The sequence below is a fragment of the Chlorocebus sabaeus genome, chromosome 5 (assembly GCF_047675955.1).
Source record: "Chlorocebus sabaeus isolate Y175 chromosome 5, mChlSab1.0.hap1, whole genome shotgun sequence".
NCBI lineage: Eukaryota > Metazoa > Chordata > Mammalia > Primates > Cercopithecidae > Chlorocebus > Chlorocebus sabaeus.
In genome coordinates this window covers 6,738,322-6,763,781 of record NC_132908.1, presented here as the reverse complement: position 1 = coordinate 6,763,781, position 25,460 = coordinate 6,738,322, and the positions used below count along the sequence as shown (strand labels likewise).

General features: G+C 38.1%; 1 protein-coding gene and 1 non-coding gene across 20 annotated transcripts in view; both read right to left on the bottom strand.

Annotated features, from left to right (window-relative positions):
• RBFOX1 (RNA binding fox-1 homolog 1) overlaps window positions 1-25,460 on the bottom strand; it is a 2,485,439-nt gene that overhangs the window by 950,111 nt on the left and 1,509,868 nt on the right. The gene's annotated exons all lie outside the window — the stretch shown is intronic.
• LOC119621233 (U7 small nuclear RNA) lies at window positions 6,703-6,764 on the bottom strand. The gene has a single exon (XR_005237801.1). It is a non-coding gene; the product is annotated as a U7 small nuclear RNA (small nuclear RNA).

Sequence of the window (25,460 nt, the reverse complement as noted above, 5' to 3'; positions counted from 1 at the left end):
GTCCTATTCGTATATTTTTGTTTCTGTTGCCTATGCCTTTGAAGTCTTAGATAAAATCTTTGCCCAGGCCAATGTCTTAATGCATTTTACCTATGTTTACTTCTAGTAGTTTTATAGTATCGGGTTTCAATCTTTAATGCATTTTGAGTTGATTTTTGTAGACGGTAAGAGATAGGGTCTTGTTTCATTCCTCTGCATATGGATATCCATTTTTCCCAGCACTGCTTATTGAAGAGGGTATCCTTTCTCCAATCCATATAATTTTTAAATAAACCCAGTTATATGTAAATGGTAGTACAGTAAGTATTTTTAAAATGGTTGAAATTAAAGGTTGAAGACTTTTAAAGGTTTCTACTATAAATGACCAAATAAAACCTGTGAAAAGGGTTTTGCTGCCAATGGAGGTGGCCAGTTCCCAGGTGGTCACTCCCTGGGAGGCACCTCATTGTGTATTGTCATCCAAACGGGGCTGATGTGATTGCAGAAGTGGGCATTTATTGACCTCAGCCAGCAATTTGAAACTGGCTGTAAATTGTCCCTTTCGGTCTTAACACAGGATGTTTCTACGTGGGAAAAGTGCACCGGCTGCAGTTTTCAGCAATACATTCTCAAAAAGTCAATTTCACCTTTTGGCAGCTCTGAAAGAATCCATATTACTTTAAGTATAATCGCTCCAAATAGGGGCAACAGTTAAAAGAAGGGGAGAAAAAAAAAAAGAAGCCCAAAGTACAAAGGGTGACAAGCAGTTGTTTTTGAATAACAGGGAAGTCATACCACAATAAAATAATTCTGTAGTATTACATTTATAGTAAAGTGATTAAAAGTTGTTTTTACTAAAGTTCTAATTCCTTACAGTTAAAAGAGCCACAGTACTCCATGATAAAACAATGAAACAACACAATGCCCCGCTGACTAAGAGATAAATGAAACATCAAAACTGTAGTAAATATTTCAGGTGTTCTGACAGGTTATCTTGGCATTAAAACATTCCATTTCCTGCCTATCTCTCTTATTCTCTCTTTCTCCCACCTCCAAAACAACATACCCATATATAAAAGTGTGCTCCTGAAAAATTCAACAAGACACAACCAATGCCAAAAATTAGTGGAGGCCAATCTGTAAAGAGCAATTTTATGTGGGAATTAGTGCTGAGGAGGGAGCAGTGGGAACCCAAAGAGTGCTTTGATGTTCCTCATGAAAAAGACGAGCTGAAATTGTGGAGGAAGCACCAGGAAAGAGCTTCACTCACTAAATCTTCAACCGCAGGTTTTGAAATATAATTCCCAAGATGACTTTGCTTTTACAAATAAATTTAATTCCAATTGAGGTGAAAATTTTCAGAGAGATAATTGTATCCAACACCATTTATGCAATTTGGATTGAGGATCTTGAGTTAGGGGAGAGTCAGCAATGCATTTCTGGAAACTGATCTGAAGAAACCAGGTGAACATTCCCATCTGAACCTCGGAGCATAGATCCTTTCATAGCTTGTAGCTGCCTGAGTGTTGAGTTTTGCAATCAATTTCTACTCAAAAGAAAAACGCTGTCATAATACGAAGTAAAATGATATGTCTTTGCCCTGTTCCAAATACTTAGGTAAAATCAGGGGGGTCTTTATTTTTTTTATTTTCTGAAGGGTGGTATGTATACTGTATAAAACTACTCAGTAAGAGTTGGGTACCAGAAGATAACCTAGTAAAAAGCATCCAAGTCAACACTCAGCTCCAAAAGGAGCGAGTCTCCTCTCCTTCAGTAATTAAGCATCCAAACCAGTAAACAGCTTGGTTGGAATGATTTTATGACAAATGACCGAGAGCATATCAACCATAAAACTCAGCTCGGCAAAAATCCCTCAAGCCCAGGAAACTCAATCAATGTAGAGCAGGCAACAGCCTCAGCTGTGGCAGCATTCTCTCACTCTGAGTCACATAAATCCAAGGAGGCCAGAGTTGTTCCGCTAACTCTGACACAAGACACAAGCGAGGAGGAGTGCACCAGCCTTTGCGTGGGGCGACAGAAAAGGAAGGAAGGCAAGAAGTACGTTTCTTTTTCTCCCGTTTGCTCTGTTGCTGGTTCTACTTACAGGCATTGATGAAGAGAATAAATTGCACAGTTTCTATGAAGACAGATGTAACAAATATTCAAAGAGAAGAAGAAAACAGGCAGGCAGACATGGTATAGGAGATGAAAGGGGGACACTGGGTTATGGCAAGATGATCTTGCTGCAACTATGGTCCCGAAAGCATCCCTGAATAAAAGAACAGATATTAATGCAGGCACATGATTTTTATCGCAGTCTATGAGTTAACTATATGACTATTCACTTTTCTACCATATTTTTCCAATATTGCAGTATGCCAATTTCAAAACAGCAAAGGTGAAAGAATTTTACAGCAAACATCCGTATATCTACCACCTATATTCTACTACTGGCATTTTACTATACTTGCTGTATCCCAGCTATTTCCATCTGTCCATCTGTCTCTCCAACCATCAACCCATCTTATTTTTGGTGCATTTCAAAGTAGATTTCAGACATCATTAAAATACCCCCTACAATTTTCAGCATACATGATGTTTACTCAAGTTGTTCAATATTCATAGTTTTTGTGCCATTACCTCCTAATAATACTATATGACCACTATGAAACAGTTAAAATCAATTCTGAAATTTGCACATTTGTATATTTTCCCTTCTCCATAGCAACCAAGTAAAATAATTACATATTCACACTGTACAAACATATTGCCAATAGGAAGACAAAAATTCTCTGGGACAACAGAGAAACTGAAATATGTGAGCAGAGAGGCTGACAGAGAACATAGAATCCTGCAAAAAAAAAAAAAGACAAAGAAAAAGAAAAAATTGGAGTAGGAATAAAGTTTGAGAATTTCATAACCAGCAGGAAAGGGTGGAAGTCAAGAAGCAGTAAGGGAAAGGGGGATAGCAAAGCCTGAAATCAAGATAGGTGCGCATGTTGGATGAAACCGATGCGTAGAAAGGTGTGTGTGTTAGAGTTATTACCGGTATTCCAGAGCAGGGGAATGGAAGAACATTATGGCAAGATGTCATAATAAGAAGCTTAAAGAAGTTTACAAAGTTCAGTGAAGAGTGTCACTCTACTCTTTAGGAATGCGCTAACTCGCTTTCAAAGATGAACAAACATGGAAAGAACACAGCTTCCAGCACATAGCAAGATCCAGCAACGGAGAATGTCATATTCAATCTTTAAATTCTACAAATACTTGAAACATGGAGCCATCACTTCCTTGTGGCCAATTTCTTGCTTCGTTCTCTCTACTGTTGTCATATGGACACAGCATATTAATTAGACTGAGATCATTGTATTTCGTCCGATAATGTCAAACTTATTGGAGGTTTGGAGTACATCCAAATTGCATTTCAATCTATCACTTCAATGTTATAAATGACAAATCAATATTGTTAATACTTTTCCATCTTAATGTTGTCTGATGGAACAAAGCCAGCACATCCTACAAGACATATGCAGATTACTAAGGCTATACTTTGAACATAATGGAATGCAAAACACTCGTTTTTATGGTACATGCAGGCAGTGGGTCACCGGAGTAGATGGACGCCCAGCAGGAGTTAGAGAAATTAACACCTTTCTGAAGTTGAAAGCAGTAACTTGTTACTGAGTCACCTATTCCAACTGGGATCCTATTAAAGTGCTTGATTTGAGGGCAAAGACATAAAATCTCAATTAAAAATATTGTTTGTTAAAGCCTGGACTCATGCTGGCACCCGTGGAAAATTCATATAAACCAGCAGCGCGTCTCCATCTAAAATTCAATTATGTAAGTCCAAGATTGTAGCTGGTCAGAGACAGCTTTGTTATGAAAATAATAGCAAGTGGGTTATGATAATCACCCATTCTTCATGAGACCACAGGGGCAGTAAACAACTCAGGTTCAACGCCTAGAATTGCCGTCCCTGGTTTTATCCGCTTACATATTGTAAGTAGCAAGCTGATGATAACCAACGAACTCAAGAAATGAACCAATACTATTTGCTTCCTTTGACATTTCATGCAGTGTAAGACAAGTAAAGTTCAAAACTCCCAAATCAGATGTGCGGAGGAAGTACTGTGTGTTCTACCTTCGTAGTTCTTTATCCAACTAGTGACTCCAAAATCATTTCACCTACAAGTGAGGTTAAGAGTTGCTGTACACGGACTTAGACATAGGGAGTCAGGATGTTCAGTCATCAGGGTGCAAATGCCCCAAGAATACAGACCACCCAGGTTCAGGGAACTTCCTAGCTAGTTCCTCTTTGTCTACTAGCATATCTTCCAAGTGCATTTTTCAGTCCATTCATTTTTCTGGTAGAGGCCACTGTTACTTCTCTCCTGCACCACTGCCAACTTCCTCCTTAGCCACCTACTCCCCATCCATTCTAGAGTCAATAAAAGGAATCTCCTAATAATATATATAAGAGCTCAATACTCTCGTCCTTAAAACTCTTCATTGTTTCTCACTGTATTTTGAATAAAATGTAAAGTAACTGAAAAGGCCACACAGGACCTGACTTTTACCTTGCTATTCAAACCTATGTCCTACCCCTCCACTGACTTCTCTGCTAAGCTTGGCCACCCTGGTCTCCTTTTAGTTCTTTCCCCCATCAGGGCCTTTAAACATGTTGTTTCTGTTTCTAATGATCCTTCCCACTTTTGGCCAGTTGGGACCTTCATATCACTTAGACCTCTGCTTAAATGGGTTCTTCTCCAGGAGCCCTTCCCTGGCCCGCTGATCTGAAGCAAACACTACTGTATCTTCTACCATCACTCACTATTTCAGCTTCCTGGTTTCTTCATCACACACATCTCCTTTGGCATTTATTGTTATTATTATTTATGTTTTTCTCACTGCCACCACTGAAGTAACAATTAGTCCATGAAGGCAAGGGTCTGCCTCATCCATTGCCCCATCCCCTTAACATTAGCAACAAATGACAAATGAATGAAGAATGGATGAACACCCCCAACCCAGCATAACTGCAGGTGTTTTTAACGTGGGTCGAAATGTTTCTTTTGAAATATCTCTTATGGTGATGAACAAGGAAAGTCTTTAGAGACCATACTCCAGTCACCAGTTTATTTTAACATGCTTCCATCCCTGATAAACTGCTGGTAACAGTGTATTGAGAGACATATGTCAAGAAATACTACAACTGAATTTTAAAAAGGGTGTTTTGGTAGACTGAAAACCTAATTTACTCCTGAGCCACCCTGGTTTCAGCTTCTGCTGCTACTTTAAGCCCAGTTGCAATTAAGTGCCTAAATACCATAATAAGGCATCCATCACCAAGCTCCTCTCTCTGACCCATTATTAAAACTAAGAAGTGCTGTGAGGCTATGAGAATGATTCAATACAAATGACTTAACAGCTATTGATGAATTTACCTTTAACCAATGCCCTCCGGTAGAGCCCATGATTCAATAGGTTTTGCTATTTCTTTTTCCTTCTCCTACATCCCATTTTGCTCTCTCCGGCACACCACTCAATGCAAATACAACAGCTGCAGTTCTGACAGTAACAGAAGGATCATAACCCTGTACACCTCGACTGAAATCTTAATGTTAGCCCCTGGTTGATAGCTACATCAATTTCAAAGATGTCCTTCCACCCCAAGACTGCTAGAGAGAAAAATTCATAAAACTCTGAGAGTACCATCTTTTCATTTGTGTGCCGACTAACTCTGAACACCCTGACACAGTCAGCTTGGCCCTTATTATATTCTGAGGATGTAGAGATGGAGAAGTCTTTCAGAAATGTGCTTCCTGCTGACTATTATTCCAAGGGAGACAGAAAGCAAGAGGAAATAAAAACATTTTACATCGCATTCTTCAGTGATTTTAATCATAAGGTTGCTCTGTTGACACTGAAAAACTTTCCAACTCGCTGTTATTCTTAAGCAAGAATCCATGCACTGCAATCCTTTGGGCTTATTATTCACTGAGGTCACTAAGATTTGTTACCCCTGATATACTGATTAGGAGAGAGACTCCGGGAGATGATGAATGTATATAAGGTCAATAAACGGTGCAAAGAATGAAAAGAGAAGGAGCTCCGAAATCAGCATGGCTGCCTGCTGGGTATGTACTCAAAGGCAGGTTAGATCAAATCCCCTGAGCCTCAGTATCCTTATCTGGAAACTGGGGAAAATGTAAGTTCTACCTCCCAGGACGGTTATGAGTCTAAAGTGCCTGAGTGATCATAACAGCAAGAACCAGGATCCATCGCATGCCTCCTTAGGGGAACGATGGTGGCACTCACGTGCTGAGCGCTTACTTTCAACCAGGCACTGTGCGGAATGCGTCCGTCCTGTGTGCATCTGTTCTCTCATTTAATTGGGTTGATGCCATTACTGACTTTCTGCACCAATGAGGAATCCAGGCTCAGATGGGACAGACAACTTGTCTAAACACGATCCTGCCTAGAAGGCATAGCAGAGCAGGATCCAAACCCAGAACTGTCGGAGACTACAATTTTTTCTCTCGAATGCCATCTGGCCTTCCTAGTAGTTGCTCAGTGAATGTTAGTTTCCAATACTTTTCACTCAACTGTGGACAGAAATATCAGTCATTTTATGTATACCCAGATTGGCTCCTCCTGTCATTTAATCCCATGATTTTTAATTCTTCCCTTTCAAAAACATTTTTATTTTATAAATTATTAGAGAGCTTTCTAGCAAAACCCAGAAAACCTGCTAGACAAATTCTAAAAGAACCATAACACCAATTTTACGGGGTCTATGTTCTTCCTTAGACAAAGACCTTATCAGTCTCGCTCATTGCTGAAATTCTAGCATCTAGAAGGTATTCAATAAAATCTTATAGAATGAAAGGTAAAAGGTAAAAATAATTAATCATAACCTCTGAGAATTCATCATACATCTAAGCCAAGTTCGAATTCTATATACTCCACATAACTTCTGTTCACACATACATAACAAGTTCAAATTCTATATACTCCAAATAATTCGGTGTTTTGTTTGAGACAGGGTGTTGCCTTGTTGCTAAGGCTGGAGTGCACTGGTGGAATTATAACTCACAACAGCCTCGAAATTCTGGGCTCACGTGATCCTCCCACTTCGGCCTCCCAAGTAGCTGGGACTACAAATGCATGCCATCATGGCTAGCTAATATTTTATCTTTATTTTTTGGAGAGACAGGGTCTTGTTATATTGCCCAGGTTGGTCTTGAACTCCTGAGCTTATGCAATCCTTCTGCCTCAGCCTCCCAAAGTGTTGGGATTATAGGCATGAGCCACAGTGCCCAGCCCAAATAATTTGTGCTCATACATACATACATATGTATACAGTTATGTGTGTGTGTGTGTGTGTGTGTGTGTGTGTTTGTGTGTAGAGAGAAACAGAAAAGAAGGCTGGGTCTGTATAACTCTGGTATTTATGCACAGCGTGGTACTGAGCCTATAATGGTACCCAATTAAATATGCATTTATTGCCTAATTGAGATGCTAGTAAATCATGCCATAAATAACATTGGGAAAAAAATGATCCTACCAGATAATAATTACATATACAAATTCAGTTAACACAATAAAGTATCAGTAGAATGGTTCCATAAATAATGGTGTCCCTATTGGTGAAAAATCCTTCATATCACACAACCTAAGCCTTCTATAACATGTGCATTTCAAAAGAGAAAGGATGTAGAAAACACAGCCCAATCCTCATGATGCTGAAATTGATAGCGCATTGTGCTTTCTACCAGTTTTACAATGGTGAAGCCATAAGGTGTGGATTGCCTATGAAAGTTTTATGTCAGAAAAATGACTCTGGATGGTGGGTAGGGACTGAGGATAAGTCACAATTCAGCTATCTATAAGCACGTAGACTCACAACTCCCAGGAATCTCTTTGTACGAGTTGCTGTCCATGAAGTGGATGGTGCCCAGAAGACGTATTTCTGCTTGTACAAAAAAGGCAGCAATCAGAAGGACACAGTAGGGATGGTGTGGGACAGCAACTTCGTCTTTTTTTATATGAGACACAATATCTGAGATGTTTAAAGAGAAGAGCCAGGGAAGATACTAAAAATACCACTTTTAATAGAGATTATGTCAATACTGCCCAACAGGCTTCTTACATATCCCAGGTGACAAGAAGTAAACCAGTAAGATATATATATATACATATATATATATGTATATATATATATTTCTTTTTGAGATGGAGTCTTGTTCAGTCACCCAGTCTGGAATGCAATGGTGCGATCTCGGCTCACTACGACCACCTCCTGGGTTCAAGCAATTCTCCTGCCTCAGCCTCTTAAGTAGCTGTGATTACAGGCACACACCACTACGCCCAGCTAATTTTTATATTTTCAGTAGAGACGGGGTTTCACCATGTTGTTCAGGCTGTTCTTGAACTCCTGACCTTGTGATCTGCCCGCCTCGGCCTCCCAAAGTGCTGGGATTATAGGCGTAAGCCACTGCTCCTGGCCAACCAGTAAGATAATTTAAGGATCTCCCATTTGGCATGGTATAGGGACCTGCTAGGGTGCTGTGAGGCATTCTGCAAAGGTCTGCTAGGACTTTGGTAGGCTAACACCTCAGTAAGCTGTGGTGAGGGGATATCTGCACACTAGTAAAGCTCCACAGGAGACATGAGATTTTAGTTTGAGCCCAAGTGAGACACCTGCTAGAGTCTCCCAAAATACTGAGAAGACTGCTAGGAGATGGAGTTTCTATGAACTGGACTTCAACATTTGGCTTGTTACGCTTAATAAAATCTCACATTCCTGTAACAGACTTGGGATCACTAGCAACCTTTGGATTATAAATATATCTTGATTACTGTATATTTGTATCAATATTTCACTTTTGATTATTGTATACTTGTATCAATATTTCACTTTTCTACCCTATGTAAACTTTCAATTAATTGATAATAGTTAAGGATTAATAAGTCAACAATACCACTTTTTTTTTTTTCTCCTGACACCTGTGTCTCACTCATCACCGAGGCTGGAGCGCAGTGGCACAATCATGGGTCGCTACAGCCTCAACTTCCCAGGTTCCGGAGATCCCCCCACTTCAGCCTCCGAAGTAGCTGGGGACCGCAGACATGTGTCACCATGCCCTGCAAATTTTTGTATTTTTTGTAGAGATGAGGCCTTTGCCATGTTGCATACGCTGGTCTTGAACTCCTGGGCTCAAGCGATCCAACTGTCTCATCTTCCCATAGTGCTGAGATTACAGGTTTGAGCCACTATGCCCAGTGCACCACTTTCTTCATTACTGTAGCTTTCCATTAAGTCTGGAAATCACACAGGATTCATCTTCCCAAATTTTTCTTTTCAATGATATTTTGGCCACTCTAGTTCATTTCCATCTCCATATGAATTTTAGAATACGTTTGGCAGTTTTTATTTAAAAAAAAAAAAAGAAAGAAAAGGCCTGCTGGCCTTTCACAAATTGATTTTCAAATGTTAAGGGATCTTTGCAATCCTAAAACAAAATCTGCTTATTCTTGATATAGTATCCTTTTCACGTATCAATAGATTTTATTTGCTTGTTGTTTTAGAATTTTCACATAGGTATTCATGAGGAAGACTAGTCTGCAGTTTCAGGGGGTTTTTCTTGTGAATTTTTTTTCCAGGTTTTGGTATTACAGTCATGGTTGCCTCATAGAATGGATTGGGAAACATAGCTTCCTTTTCCATTTTCTGAAAGAAATGTTTTGTAAAGTTTACTAGCAAAGTCATCTGGGCCTGGAATTTTCTTAGTGGGAAGATTTTTAACTCCAGATTTAATTTATTTGATATATATCAGGAAATTCAGATGATCTGTTTCTTCTTGAGTGAGCGTTCTTAGATCTCTTTCAAGGAATTTACCCATTTCGCCCTTAAACCTTAATATCATGAAATAAAGTTTCATATTATTATCTTATTATTCTTTTAACACCTTTAGAATCTGTAGTGATGTCTCCCCTTTCTATACTGGTATTGGTAATTTGTATCTTCTCCCTAATTTTACTAAGCCTGGCTAAAGGTGTATTTATTGATTTTATTACTTTTCTCAAAAAATCAGCTTTTGGTTTCAAAGATTTCCTCCAATTTTGGCCTGCTACCCATTTTATTGATTTCAACTCTAATCTTTATTATTTCCTATCTTCTACTTAACTTAATTCACCTTCTTTATCTATTTTTCTAAGGCAGAAGATAAAGTAAGTGATTTAAGACCATTTTTCCCTATCCTAATATGGATATTTAATGCTATGAATTTCTCTTCAAGCATTGTTTACTAACACTACACAAAATCTGATATGTCATATGTATATTTTTGTTCAGGTCACTGTTTATTTTGATTTCCCTTTAGATTTTCTCTTTGATCCATAGGTTATTTATTAAAGTGTGGCTTATTTTCCAAGAGTTTAGACATTTTCATTTTCATTTTATATTTCTGTCATTTACTTCTAGTTTGATTCCACTGTGGTTGGAGAAATAACTTCAATTATCTTAAATTTCTTGATTAAAAAAATAGTCCAGTCCAGAATAGCTCTTTTATTGGTAATGTTTCCTTATGTAGTTGAAATTAACATGTATCCTGCTATTATAGGATAGAGGGTTCTATAGTCACTAATTAAGGCAAGTTAGTTAATACTACTATTCAGATATTTAATAATTTTCTAGCTATTTATTCTGTCCATTATTGAGAGACTAGCACTGAAATCTTTGGCTATTTCTCCTTGCAATTCCATCAGTTTTTGTTTCATGTGTTTTAAAGCTGAGGTGCATAAATATTTAATGTCTTCTTGATTAAGTCACCTTTTCCATTATGAAATTACCTTCTTTATCCCTGATGTATTTTTCTCTAGAATGTATTTGTGTGATATCAATATAGTTACTTCAGTATTCTTTAGATTAGTGATAGCATTCTGTATCTTTATCTTTTTTTTTAAGGAAAAAAATTACACTTTGTTTAAACATGCAAATATACCACGTGTTTTATATACTGAAAAGATAACACTGACAAAATTAAATCACAAATGAAAAACTGGGAAATCATTTACTGCATAGACCATAGGTGAATGGTTAATATCCTTAATTAATATACAGGAAAATGTGTTACAAATAATCAGAAATAAATGAACTTGAATTTTAAATAGTAAAAACACATGGACAAAAAAATAACAATGAACGTTTATTTATTTCTTTTTCTTCTTTCTTTCCTTTTGTTTTTTTGTTTGTTTGTTTGTTTGTTTGTTTGTTTGTTTTAAAGACAGGGTCTTGCTTTCTCCTGAGTGCAGTGGAGTGCAGGCTAGAGTACAGTGGTGTGATCACAGCTCGGTGCAGCCTCAGCCTCCCAGGCTCAAGTGATCCTCACACCTCAGCCTCCCAAGTAGCTGGGACTACAGACATGCACCACCGTGCTCAGTTAAATTTTTAAATTTTTTGTAGAGATGGGGCCTTGTCAGGTTGCCCAGGTTGGTCTCAAACTCCCAGGCTCAAGGGATCCTCCCGCTTCAGCCTCCCAAAGTGCTGGGATTACAGGTGTGTACTACCATTTATCCTTATTAACATATTTGTGTCTTTATATTTAAAGTGTGTTTCTTATAACACAGCCTATAATTTGATCTTATTTTTATTAACTGACAATCTCTGCCTTTGAACTGAGTATATTTAGAACATTAATATTTAATGTGTTTGATAGAATTAGGTTTAAACCTATAATCTATTGGTTTTTTTATTTGTCCCAACTTTCCCTTTTCCTCTTTTTTCTGTCTTCTTTTGGAGTAATTGAAAATTTTTATCATTCTATTTCCTTTGCTGGCTTATTAGCTATAACTCTGCATTTCATCTTTTTAGTGGAAGCTTTAGGGTTTACAGTAACACTATAAAAGGGAAATCTTTATAACTTAATATTTTGAAAATATTACAAATTCACAGACAGTTTTAAAGATAGAGAGGTCCTGTTTCCCTATCCTGCTGGTGACATTGGTAACCCATTTGTCACATCTTATGAAACTACATCATATTGCACTATACAATATTGACATTGATATAGTGTGTTTGTATAATTTTATGCCCTTTTATTACATGTCTAAATTTCTGTAACCACCACCACAATCCAGATACAGAACTAATTCACCGGAGATTTCTCCTTCATGCTGTACCTTTATAGTTCTACCCATCTTTTTTCTCCCACCATACTGGCAACAACTACCATATCTTTATACTTTTGTCATGGTGAAAGCGTAATGTAAATAAAATCGTATAGTCTATAACCTTTTGAGATTGTTTTATTTTTCATTCGACATTATGCCCTTGAGATTGATCCCAGGTGTTATGTATATCGATAGTTCATGAAGTTTTTATTGCTGAATAGTTCACATTACGGGTATCTCATAGTTTCTTTAACCATTCACCTACTGTAGATATTTTAGTTGTTTCTAGTTTTTGACTCATAAATAAAACTGCTGACAATAATTGTGTTTAGGTTTCTGGGGTTTTCTGTGGACATTAACTTTCATTTCTCTGGGAGAAATGTCCAGAAATGTGATTGTTGACTCATTGGTAAATGTCTATTTATTTTCTTTAAGAAACTACGAAAGTATTTGCCAGAAGAGTTGTGTCATTTGACATTCTCATCATCCATATATGAGAGATGCACTTTTTATGCATCCTTGTAAACATTTGATATTGTTTCTATCTTACATTGTATCTGTTCTAACATGTGTGGAATGATACCTTACAATAGTCTTAATCTGCATTTCCCTAACAGCCAGTCATGCCGAATTCTTTCCATGTTCTTAATTTCTTCCATATATCCTCTTTGGTAAAATATTTCTTCGAGTCACTTTTTTAAAATGTTCTAAATGGATTGGTTTTTACTCTTTGACATTCTAAAATTGACAATAATTGTATATAATTATCACGTCCAACATGATGTTTTGAAAAATGTACACACTGTAGAATGGCTAACTCAAGTTAATTAACATATGCAGAACCACACACACTTATTTTTGTGGTAAAAACATTTCAAATCTACTTTGTTAATGATTTTCAAGGATATGATACAGAATTATTAACTAGAGTCAGTCACTATGTTGTACAATTAATCTATTGAACTTATTCTTCCTATCTAACTAAAACTTTGTATCCTTTGACAAACATTTCTTTACCCTTCCAGTTTCTGGTAACCACCATTTTACTTCTTTATAAATTTGTAGATATTAGTCCTTTATTAGATACGAAATTTGCAAATATTTTCTTCCATATTACAGCTTTTCTTTTCAGTATCTTAACAGGATTGTTCAGAGACCACATCTTTAATTTTAATTTTTTTTTTTTTTTAAACTGAGTCTCGCTCTGCCGCCCAGGCTAGAGTGCAGGGGCACGATCTCAGCTCACTGCAACCTCCACCTCCCTGGTTCAAGCAATTGTCCTGCCTCAGCCTCCCAAGTAGTTGGGATTACAGGCACGGATTACCACGCCTAGCTAACTTTTGTATTTTTAGTAAAGACTGGGTTTCGCCATGTTGGCCAGGCTGGTCTCGAGCTCCTGACCTCAGGTTATCCACCTCCCTGGGCCTCCCAAAGTGCTGGTATTACAGGTGTGAGCCACCATGTCCAGTCAAATTTTAATGAAGTCTAATTTATCATATTTTTCTTTTATAGACCCTTGGGGGCATGTCACCAAGCTCTAGGTTTGAAGGATATTTTTCCTATAGGATTGCCTGAAAGTTTTATAGTTTTATGTTTTCAATTTAACCTATGATCCATTTTGAGCTAATTTTTATGAGATGTGAAGTTTAGGTCAAGATTTATTATTTATTATTATTATTTTGCCTATGAATAGCCAATTGTTCCAGCACCATTGGTGTAAAGACTGTCCTTCCTCCATTAAATTGCTTTTGCATTATTGGCAAAAATCAGCTGGTCATAGTTGCCTGGGGCTATTTCCGTGTCTTCTCTTCCCTTCCATTGATTTAGGTATCTACATCTAAGCAAACACCATGTAGTGAGGATGACTGGAGTTACATAATGTCTTGAAACTAGGTAGATTGATTTGTCCCACCTGATTCTTCTTTTTCAAAACTGTGTTAACTGTTCTAGCTTCTTTGCTTTTCTATTCACATTTTGAGATAATCTTCTCTATATTTATTTTTAAAAGCTCTGCTGATATTTTGAAATTATTGCATTAAATCTGTGTGTCAATTTGAGCAGAAATGGCATCTTTACAAAGCGGAGTCTTTCAATCCATGAAAGCACTATGCTTTTCCATCCATTTCCATCTTGGCCTTTTTCGTCAGCATTTGATAATTTTCAGCATACAAGTCCTGTCAGATGCACACCTAAGGATTTCCCTTTTTTCTGGACGATTAAAATGGTATTGTATTTCAAGTTGTTTTTATGTGTTTACTGCAAGAAATTTAGAAATTGCTTTTTGCAATGCGATTTCATATCCTGCGACTTTGGTGAGCCAACTTGTTGATCCACAAAATGTGTGCAGGTTTTACATTTTTGGTGTTTTCTATATAACCATGCAATCCACAAATAAGGATAGTTTTATTTCTTTATTTTAACCTGTATACCTTTTATTTACATTTCTTGTCTTATTGCACTGTTTAGAAATTCCTTACTATGTTGAATAGAGGCGGTGTCTTGTTCTTATATTTAAGGGGAAATCATTCATTTGTACCATCACATACAATATTACATGTAGGTTTTTTGCACATGTCCTTTATCGAGTTAAGAAAACTGCTATCTATTCTTATTTCTTCTGAGAGTTCTGGCTGTGTATCAATTTTGTCAAACTTTTTCCTGCATCAACTAATGTAAGCATGTGATTTTTCTTCTTTAACCTATCAGTATAGTGAATAACACCAATTTATTTTCAAATACTGAATTAGTATTGCATTACTGGATTATTCCTCATTAGGTTGGGGTGCATAAATCTTTTTGTGTATTGCTAGATTCTATTTAAAAATATTTTAAATAGTGTAAATTCTATATCGGGGATATTGATTTGTAGTTTTCTTGTTTCTTTTGTTACTTTCTTTGTCTGGCTTTGTGATCAGAGTGTAATGGCTTCATAAAATAAAGTCGAATGTGTACCACCACCTTCTATTTTTAAGACAAAGCCTCGGTCTGTCGCCCAGGCAGGAGTGCAGTGGTGCAATCTTGGCTCACTGCAACCTCTGCCTCCTGGGTTCAAGCAATTCTCCTGCCTCAGCCTCCCGAGTAGCTGGCATTACAGGTGCCCACCATCATGCCTAGCTAATTTTTGTATTTTTAGTACAGATGGGGTTTCACCATGTTGGCCAGGCTGGTCTCGAACTCCTGACCTCAAGTGATCCACCCACCTCGGCGTCCCAGAGTGCTGGCATTACAGGTGTAAGTCACCGCACCTGGCCCACCTTCTATTTTCTAAAAAATATTTTGTAGAATTGGTATTAAATGTTTTAAAAATATGGGTAGAATTCTCCAATGAAGCCATTTAGACCTGGAGACTCCCTTGCCGGGGGCAGGGGGTGGGGGGGGGGGCGTTAAATTACGAATTCAATATCCTTAATAGTTATAGGGTTATTCAAATTATCTATTGTATATTGGGTGAACTGTAGTTTGTGCTTTTCAAGGGAATTGGTTTAAGTTGTCAAATGCATAAGTGCAGAGTTGTTCATAGTAGTCTCTTATTATCCTTTTAATGTCTGCAGGGTCTATAATAATATTCTTGGCTTCTTTCCTCATATTGTTAATTATTCCCTTCTTTTTTTTTTTTTTTTCTATCATCCTTACTAGAAGTTAGCCATTTTCTTCTATATTTTTAAAGAACTAGCATTTCTCTATTGTTTTTCTGTTTTCAATTTCATTGACTTTTGCTCCAATTTTTATTATTTCCTCTCTGCTGCTTGCTTTGGGTTTATTTAACTCTTCTTTCCCTGTTTTTATTTGAAGTGGAAGCTTATATTATTGATTTTAGAATTGTCATTTTTAAATTGAAAGCATTTAGGGCTATACATTTCCCTCTAAGGACTGCTTTAGCTGTGTCACACAAATTTTGATATATTGTATGTTTATTTTCATTAAGTTCAATGTCATTTTTAAAATGTATTATGAGACTTCATTTTCAACTCATGGATGACCAAGAAGTTTACTGTTTAGCTTCCAAGTGTTTGAGATTTTTTCTGTTCTCTTTATGTTATTAATTTCTAGTTTGATTCTACTGTTGTCAGAGAGCACACTCCAAGATTTCACTGTCTTTACATTTGCTGACATTTATTTTACGGCCTAGGACATGGTCTCTCAAGGTATATGCTCTATGGGCTCCTTAAAAGAATTTGTATTCTGCTGTTTTGGGGTAGAGTGTTCTGTAATTGTCGATGACATCCTGTTGGTTGATGGTGGTGAGTTCTCCTCTATCCTTCCTTACACCCTATATAGTCATTCTATAAACTGTTGCAAGATGGATGTTTAGGTTTACAATTATAATTGTGGGTTCATATATTTGTTTTTCTTTCCATTATATATGTTTTTGCTTCACAGATTTTACAGCTCTTTTCTTTGATACAAACACATTTAGAATTCCTGTAAATACTCTCCTGGGTTCTTACTCTCTTCTCTGGTGCTCTGTCCTCAGAATGACAGGTACCTTGGTCCCTGGACCCTCAGTTCCACTTCCTCAATACAGGGAGTACTGCAGGCTTCACCTGAGTTCCCCTCCTCTCCTCATGGAAACGCTTAAGGCAGTAAGCTGGGGCAATGAAAGGACTCACCTCCTTTGCTCCTGTCAAGGATCGCTGTCCATCTCTGTTTGATGTACAGTGTTGTGCAAACCATTGTTTCATGTGTTTTGATCATCATACATTCATTTAACATAAGAGGTTAAATTTGGTCGTTATTACACCATCTTGACCAAAGGAAGATGTCTGACTTTTTTTTTTTTTTTTTAAGAATTACTAGAAAAAAAGACAAGCCCTTTGTGTTTTTTGTCTTCTGCCGTACACACACATTATTATTCCCAGTGGCAATAGTTAGAATTTATTTAGCACTTTTCTCTGGGTCAAGCATTGTGCTAAGGAATGTTTACTTATTATCTTATTTAACAAATGTTTAAATGTAACTTAGGCTTCATGGTTTCCCCCATCTCTAAAATATTATAGTACATTTTGTTTGGGAAAAGACTGCACTGTCCTAAATAAAAAGAGTTAACTAAATGAAATATAAACAATCTTGATATAAGATACCTTTCCTCTTATTAATAAATGGACTATTATTTAAATCCTGTATATCATTTGTGTACCTAGACGTTCATCCAACCTAAGGCTGTGGGACATTTTGAGGAAAAAACCTAACCTATATTGAACCTGATCAACACTCTTCACTCTTCCCAACTGTATTTATTTGCTCAGCCCTCACATCCAACGAGCCTCAGGCGAGAAAACACATCCTAGAAACAGAGTTCAGATTTAAAACTGATGTTGAGCAGCAGTGACTTCCAGAAAGTTCATAGGCACCGCGTAGTGGCTGTTCTGGCCAGCTGAACTGGACAAGGAGTAACACGTCTGTTGTTTTTAACTTTCGAATATTTGAATTCTATTTTAATACTGTGATGCACGCTTACCTGCAGGCCCAAGATTTCTTCTAGTCTTTATCTGGTAATTTAAACAACAGATAAACCTGATGTATTTTTATACTTCTAAACAAGAAATCTATCAATAACATATAAGGGCAGGGATCATCGCAAGTGAACTTTTGTAGGAAGAAATACGAAGAGATGCAAAAATATCATAACGCTTTATCTATTCAAGTTATATTGCATTATTTTTCACTTGACCTTTAGCTGAATAGCCCTAATTCTTGCCAATATTCTTTAGAGCTTTGCCTCTGTTGTTTCCCCTATTGTAAACCCTATGAAGGCAGGGACTGTCTTAGTATTGATTTTTCAGTGCCCACTGAAGTATCTGACACATGGTAGATTTTCACTGAATACGCATAAATGAGGTTCCTCTTTTCAGACAGTTTCCATGTCAGGGATAAGTGGTGAATACAGGGCACACAAGCTGTTGCTTCCCAATGCTACGTTCACAGCAGACACCACTAATCCATTATGGCACTCTTCCCTGCTAAGTCTATACCTGGGCTCCCAATCAATTACTTCAGACTCCAGGTATCCCACTTTCCAGGGTATCCACATCTTTCCAGGGTATCCACATCTGGAATTCACATTTATGAATACAGCATTCCACACGTGGTCAGAACCACCACATGCTACAAATCACAACCTCTCCTTCCAAACCGGTTTTCTCAGTGTGGAGATTCATTAAAGAACTAAAAGTAGAACTACCATTTGATCCAGTAATTCAACTACTGGATATCTACCCAGATGACAAGATGACATTATTTGAAAAAGATACTTGCACATGCATGGTTTATAGTGGCACAATTCACAATTGCAAAATCGTGGAACCAACTCAAATGCTCATCATTCAATAAGTGGATAAAGAAACTGAGGTATGTATATATATGATGCAATACCACTTAGCCATAAAAAAGAATGAATTAACAGCATTTGTAATGACCTGGATGAGATTGGAGACTCTTATTCTAAGTGATGTAACTCAGGAATGGAAAACCAAACATGATGTATTCTCACTGATATGTGGGAGCTAAGCTATGAGGATGCAAACGCATAAGAATGATACAATGGACTTTGGGGATTTGGGAGAAAGAGTAGAGGGGTGAGGGATAAAAGACTACAAATACAATGTAGTGATGGATGCACCAAAATCTCACAAATCACCACTAAAGAACTTACTCATGTATCCAAATACCAACTGTACCAAATAACTTATGGAAAAATAAAATTTAAAAATAAAATAAACTGGTTTTCCATGGTGACAACATAGACATAAATTGTATTTATGTCTCCTTGCATGGCTAAAATAATTTGAAACAGAAGTTGTGTAATATTGGTTAGATGAGAAAATGTTTGGGTGACCATGCTGAGATTCCTAAATCCCTTTTAAAAAAAAAAAAAAAGTTAATTCACCTGAGCAGCCCAACTAGGGAACTAAACATAATTATTCCAAAAATTACAGCAAAAGGCAAAAAAACGACAACAAAAACTACCTCATTCTTCAACCATCTGCTTATTTCCAGACGTCTCAGGAGGAGGGCCTGTGAATGATGTAACCAATGTTCCAGCTGAAGGATTCATTTCCTCATGTCTGTGTTCTCCACAGTGGGAGAGGAACCACAGATCACCGCCCATGCCACTCGGGACTATCATGGTAGATTCCTGCCTTGGGGCTTCTCATAACCAAGTTTCAGCTTTTAGGAGAAATGCAACCCCTAGGGATTTGAGAGAGTCTCAGCATGGTTACCCAAACATTTTCTGATCTATCCAATGTTACACAACTTCTGTTTCAAGTTATTTTAGCCATGCAATGGGACATAAGCAAATACAAGTCACGTCCGTGAGGCGAGAAACAGTTAAACGGCAAACGGTAGCTACCACTTAAAGGTCTCCGAATAAATAACTGTTGAATACGTATTCTCTGAAGATTTAGTCTCTGACAGGCACTGCAGAGACTAAGATAGAAAAATACCTATCCATTTACCTATTTACAACTTTCCAATCCTTAAAATGAAAGCCGTGAATAGCAGGTACAAGCTCCCTAGCTGACAGCACTAAGTAACCAGGTTTAGAATTTAAGTAACTCCGCCAATATGACCCCACTGGTGAGTGGCTGAGTTGGGTAGGAGCCAAGTGTAATTAACTTCCGAACCATGCCCTTTCCATTAAACCACGTGCATCTAGCAATAAACCACCAGTATGGTTTTCATTGTTGATGTTGTTGTTGTTGTTGTTGTTGTTGTTGAGACAGGGTCTCACTCTACCACCCAGGAAGGAGTGTATTCAGTTGTTTAATCATGGCTCGCTGCAGCCTTGACTTCCCTGACTCAAGTGATCCCTCCACCTTAGTCTCCCAAGTAGCTTAGAACACAGGCATATGCTGTGCTACCACACATAAAAAAAGAAAAAAATTATAGAAACCCAGTCTCACTATGTTGCCCATGCTGATCTTAAAGTCCTGGGCTCAAGTGAGGAAACACATCCTAATAACACATTCTAATAACATTTACCAGGCATCGAGAACTACTGAAAATGACTCATCTTTTCCTTGGTGCGCCTGTTTTGCTTTATGCATCTAGATTTCGTAAGAAATATTTTCCACAAATCTTAAGTACAATTTATATTGTCCCGATTGGATAGGAGTAAAGGGAGGAGGAGAAAAGAGAGAACTGAAGTCTAGTGCTACTTTCTGACTCTTCCCTCACAAATAAGATAAAATCTGTGTAGAATGAGAGAAGAAACTATCACAAAGCAAAGAATGTTTGAGGAACAGAGACCTAGTTCCAGAGAGTTTAGGAGAGTAGTTAAGAACACAGTCTTAATTACATGGACTGAACTCCTAGTTGGGCCACTTGTACTTTGGGAGAATTCAAGTAAGTGATTTAACTTCCAGGACCCATGTCCTCAGCTGTAATGAGGCGATACCACGACCTTTATCGTGAGGATTAAATGAGATAATCCACATAAAGGAAATGGCTACATAACTGTCAGTGTTCAGTAAATTAGAGCTGTTATGATCAATGATTAGCAATCTTGTGAATTCAAAACTGAGCCCAGAGGATAGTCTTTCTTCCTTCTGAACAAAGAATATACATCTATACCAGCCCTCCCAGGCACATTGCTTAACAAAGGGCATTCACAGATATTCAATGGGAGTTGGACAGAGGGGTCAGACATCACACAATTGCAGAGCTGCATGGATGTGGGCTGAAATCAAAAGCATAAAAAAAGTCAAATAAACCTGTTGAACCCTGCGTAATTCTGGCAGATCCCTGTGCAATTCTGGTAATAAGATTGGAACTTCATATCCAGGCAGCTGGGTAGAAGTTCTCTAAAACAACGATGGCAAGAAACACAAGCATGTGTTCAACTGTAATGATGTGCCAGGGACTGAACACTGTGTCCTACAAACTTTGTCTTTACGGCAACCCTTAAAGACAGACAAAGATGCTATTCAGACTGTCTAAGAACTGAAACCCTATACAGCATAGTGCTGACAATCAGAACCAACACTGGCCATGAGTTCTGGGTGAACGTCAGCTCTGGAGTGAGCTCCCGCTTTCCAGCAGCAAGTCACAGAGATGGGAGTAGAACCCAGCTTTGACAGATTTTAGAGGTCAGAATTTTTTTTTAAGACAGGGTATCGCTCTTTTGCCCAGGCTGGAGTGCAGTGGTGTGATCTCAGTTCACTGCAGCCTCAAGCTTCCGGGCTCAAGCGATCTGCTCATCTCAGCCTTCTGAGTAGCTGGGACTACAGGTGCACACCACCACGCCTGGCTACTTCCTGTAAGGAGCTCAGGTTTTTAACTACTGTAGGCTACAACCATTATTTATATTTGCTACAAATTAATTATTAAATGGTTCATTATAAAAATATTGACTAGCTTGACCTAGCAAATTCTCCTATTGCCCTTATAAAACTCACCAAGAAACCTTTTTTAATTTAATTTTCAGGAAGGCTATAGGACTGAGTGGGTTCAGGTGACAGGCACAGGCTTTGCTCTGACACATGGATATACAGATCACTTCAGCATATCTGGATTATGGAAGGATGGAAGGACTACATATATGCCCAAGTCACATTTCTGTTTCTATCACACTGGAGGCCAAATTTCAAAAATGGGAGTTTGCCAGGACTCTGGCACCTGCTAATAAATAAATAGTGAAGAAGCACTTTCTAATGACATATGGGAGATGAGGGGTTACCTTTGCTCATTATTCACATTTTGATATTTGTATTCAACACTGCTTATATTCATACCTTTATGTTTTCAGCATCTTTTTATGTAAGAGGGAGCCCTAGATGTTGACATTTCTTAATAAGTTAATTTTTAAAAAGACTATGTACCTAATCTTTAAAAAATGCCAATAAAGAAATTACAATTCCTTCTGCAAATAAATGTGTAAAAGTAGCTTTTACTTTATTCAGAAATTAGTATTTTCATCATTTGTCATGAAATATCACACCTGGATTAACAAACTTTCAGATGCAAATTTGTTGTGAAAAGTTTACATAAGGGCTGTCTGAGGTAAAACAAAAACATGAACAAAAAAACTCCACCTCATTATTTACTCTTTAAAAAGGCAGGTGTGCCGCATGTACAGAGGCACTGGCAGAACGTACTAGTTCTCCCGCGGCATAAATCAGGCTTATGTGCTTTAGGCAACAGAGGATGTCAACATTCTATATAAATGCTAAGCATTCACCTTGCTGTTCTCTCCAACGTCACTGTCCTTGCATTAACACAGAGGGTCCCTGCCTTGCAGACCTACTATGTGCACTAATCGTGGAGGAAAGTCTGCCTATTCAGGATGAAAAGCAATTGCCTGCCACACTAAATCTGTTTCCTAGATTACAATACTAAGCCCATCTCCCTGGAAGAGATACTCAAAGAACCAGGTGACCTCACCATCCTCAATCAACTCCCCAGTGCAGGTGCAGTGCAGGTGCCTGGGCCAGGGAGGTCACCTGCCTCGGGGAAGCTGATTCCTAGCAAGGAATGCTGCATCTGTCAGAGACTCGCTCTCTCGTGAGAATCTGAATTGCAGCCTGTGGCCAAGACAGTGAATTCTGGAGCTGGAATTTCACTGTGGATTATTGGCCAAATCTAACACCACTGTAATCCAGTTACATGCCAGCTGAGGCTGCAGAGAAGCAGAAACTGTGAGTAAGCAGGGGAAGCCAGTCTTTGGAAAGGAGGAGGGATGAAGATGCTTAGGGGGAAGAGACCAGAAACTATGCAGAAGAATCAGATGCAAAGAGAAGACCGAAAGAGAAACGGAAAAAAGGTTAAAAGAGAGGTAGATATCAAGCCGTAGCTTGAGTCATTCCAATACAGTTCCTGGAATTTACCTAGATCCTTTAAAAAAAACCTCCCCTTTTGATTCAAATTTGGTTTTAGTAGGCTCAGCTAATTTCATACATTACTCCTAGATGTCAGATTTTAACTGTCTGTGCAAGAAAACATAGGAACACAAAGATACTTTGTTTGTTTGGATTGCCCTAGAGGCAGACAATGAGCCAAGGATTTTAGAACAAGTTGTTCATTTTGGAAGGTAGGAAACAGCAATGGGGAAGGGAGAAATGGAGAAATCAGCACAGGGAAGAAAAAAACATCATTTAATAAAGCATGGACTAAGAAGCCAGATACATAATGGGCTTAGTCATGTGGGAAAACTTTCAAAACATGTGCCTCAGCATTATCCTACCAATGGGGTGAGGGAGCTGGGGTATTTACACTCCAGCTCCCAGGAGCCATTGGTTGAGGGCTGTTCCCTGGAGTATTAATTGCCTCACAATTCTCGTCTCCTATTGTGCATGGGCAAAGCAACTTCCATAATCCTGGGAAATACTTTCAAGCACAAAAACACAGATACTTGCAGCTAGAAGTCTGCAAGAGCACAAAAAAGATGGCAAACCCAGAGGATGAAGGAGAAAGAGTAGCAGTGTGCTATGACAGATAAGATGTGGGGTCACTGATCCCCTGTTTCTAAAGTATGGTCATGCCCTATATATCAATGATCCACAATGATATATGATCAGTATCTGCCTATGCTTGCGGCAATATTTTTGTGTCCTTTTTAGTTGTGCAGAACTCCACTTCCCACCTCATCTTACCATTTCCCATTAGCCTTCCGCATTTGGATTTAGTTCCTCTAGGATCTGATCTGTATCTTCCCTGTATTCTTGCCCCTTCGATAATTCTAGCTGTCCTCAGCAGTTCCTCTGTATTCATCTTCTAATTCAGGCTTTCCAAGGGAAGAATATAACCAGTTTTCCAAAGGAAAAGGATGTTCCTGAGGTAGGAAGTTATAATCTGGCTTCTGATCTGGGTTGCAAGACATAACCTCTCTTTTGTTATCTCTAACATCAATGATACCAACAAAAGTAGTATTTCCTCATTTCTGGTTCTTGGATCATTGTGGAGTTAGCTGGGAGCCTGTCAAAGATAGAAATATCCACACCCCATACATGGGAATTCTAATTCAAGGAGGCAGGTTGGGGTCTGGGAATCTTTAGTAAAGTCCACTTGCAGCTCTGCTCCTCAGCCACATATGAGAAACTCCTAGTAAATGAAATCTAAGCCATCTTCCAACTCTACAATTCCTAATCCACTAAATAATCAGTTTTGTCTGTTTACCCCTAGCAGTGACCTTAAAAATGGTTTGGACAGTGGCATTTCATCTAAGAGTTATAACTTCACCACGATTGAAGATTTTCCACAAAATGATCAGTCTTCACATTAAACAATGATATCACTATCACCTCTGAATCCAATCCCTTTTTCAGGACTGTAGATAGAGAGATACATAGATAGAGAGATACAGAGAGAGAGAGAGAGAGAGAGAGAGAGAGAGAGAGATTGATAGATTAGATAGACAGGTAGATAGATGGATAGATTAGACAGATAGGTAATTAGACAGATGGACAGATAATTAGATAGACTGATAGATTAGATACAGATGAGATAGATGATAGATACACAGATGATAGAGACAGAGAGATTCCACGTGCTCACTGCTTACTATATGATGTATTTCTTATCCTAAATTGGGCACAAACGAGATTCAAGGGATTCTCACCATTGCTACCCCCATCCTTAGGGCTTTACACTGGTGTACAATTCTACCATCTCCCTAGATGAACCATTTACATTTGTTCAGGCTTTGTTCCCAAGTCCCCTCCTCTTCTCCAGATGGATAAAGAGTTATAATTATTTAAGGCTTCTTTTAGGGAAGCAAATACTTAAGTCAAAGGAAGCAGGAATTGCAGAGGTGGAGAGGTGTCTTTCTAACAGGCAGCCCAGGAATATATAAAGAGCATCAAGATTATCTCCACGATTATTTCCAAGCTCTCCAAATTACTTCCTAGACAAAAATGTTCAACAAGTAGAGTCATTTGTTGGCATCAGGATCTGAATTTTTGATAAGCCATTCTGTCTTCTCGGAATCAGGCATCCTGTACAAGTTTTACGTGTTGTACCTCCCGGGCCATTATCCTTTCTAAGTGGCTTTCTTCCAAACTCCATTTGTCCCATGATACTTCAGCATTTACCACGAGAAGTATCTCTGCCTTGTAGACTCTAGAAACAAACTCATCCTAAACTAACGCAGAGCATGACTTTAAACCCAACTCCCAAGTAAGGTGGAATTCTCCTTTTGTATGTCACTCTACCTTCCAACAAACTAATCCGAGGTCATATATTAAGGGTTGCAAGTCTAAAGTTAGAACAGAATGAGATACTTTCTATACACAGCCAAGAACCCTTTAGAAGCCCATTTCCCTCTAGGGTTTTGATAATATTCCCACAGGCAGAAGTATTAGTCTTTC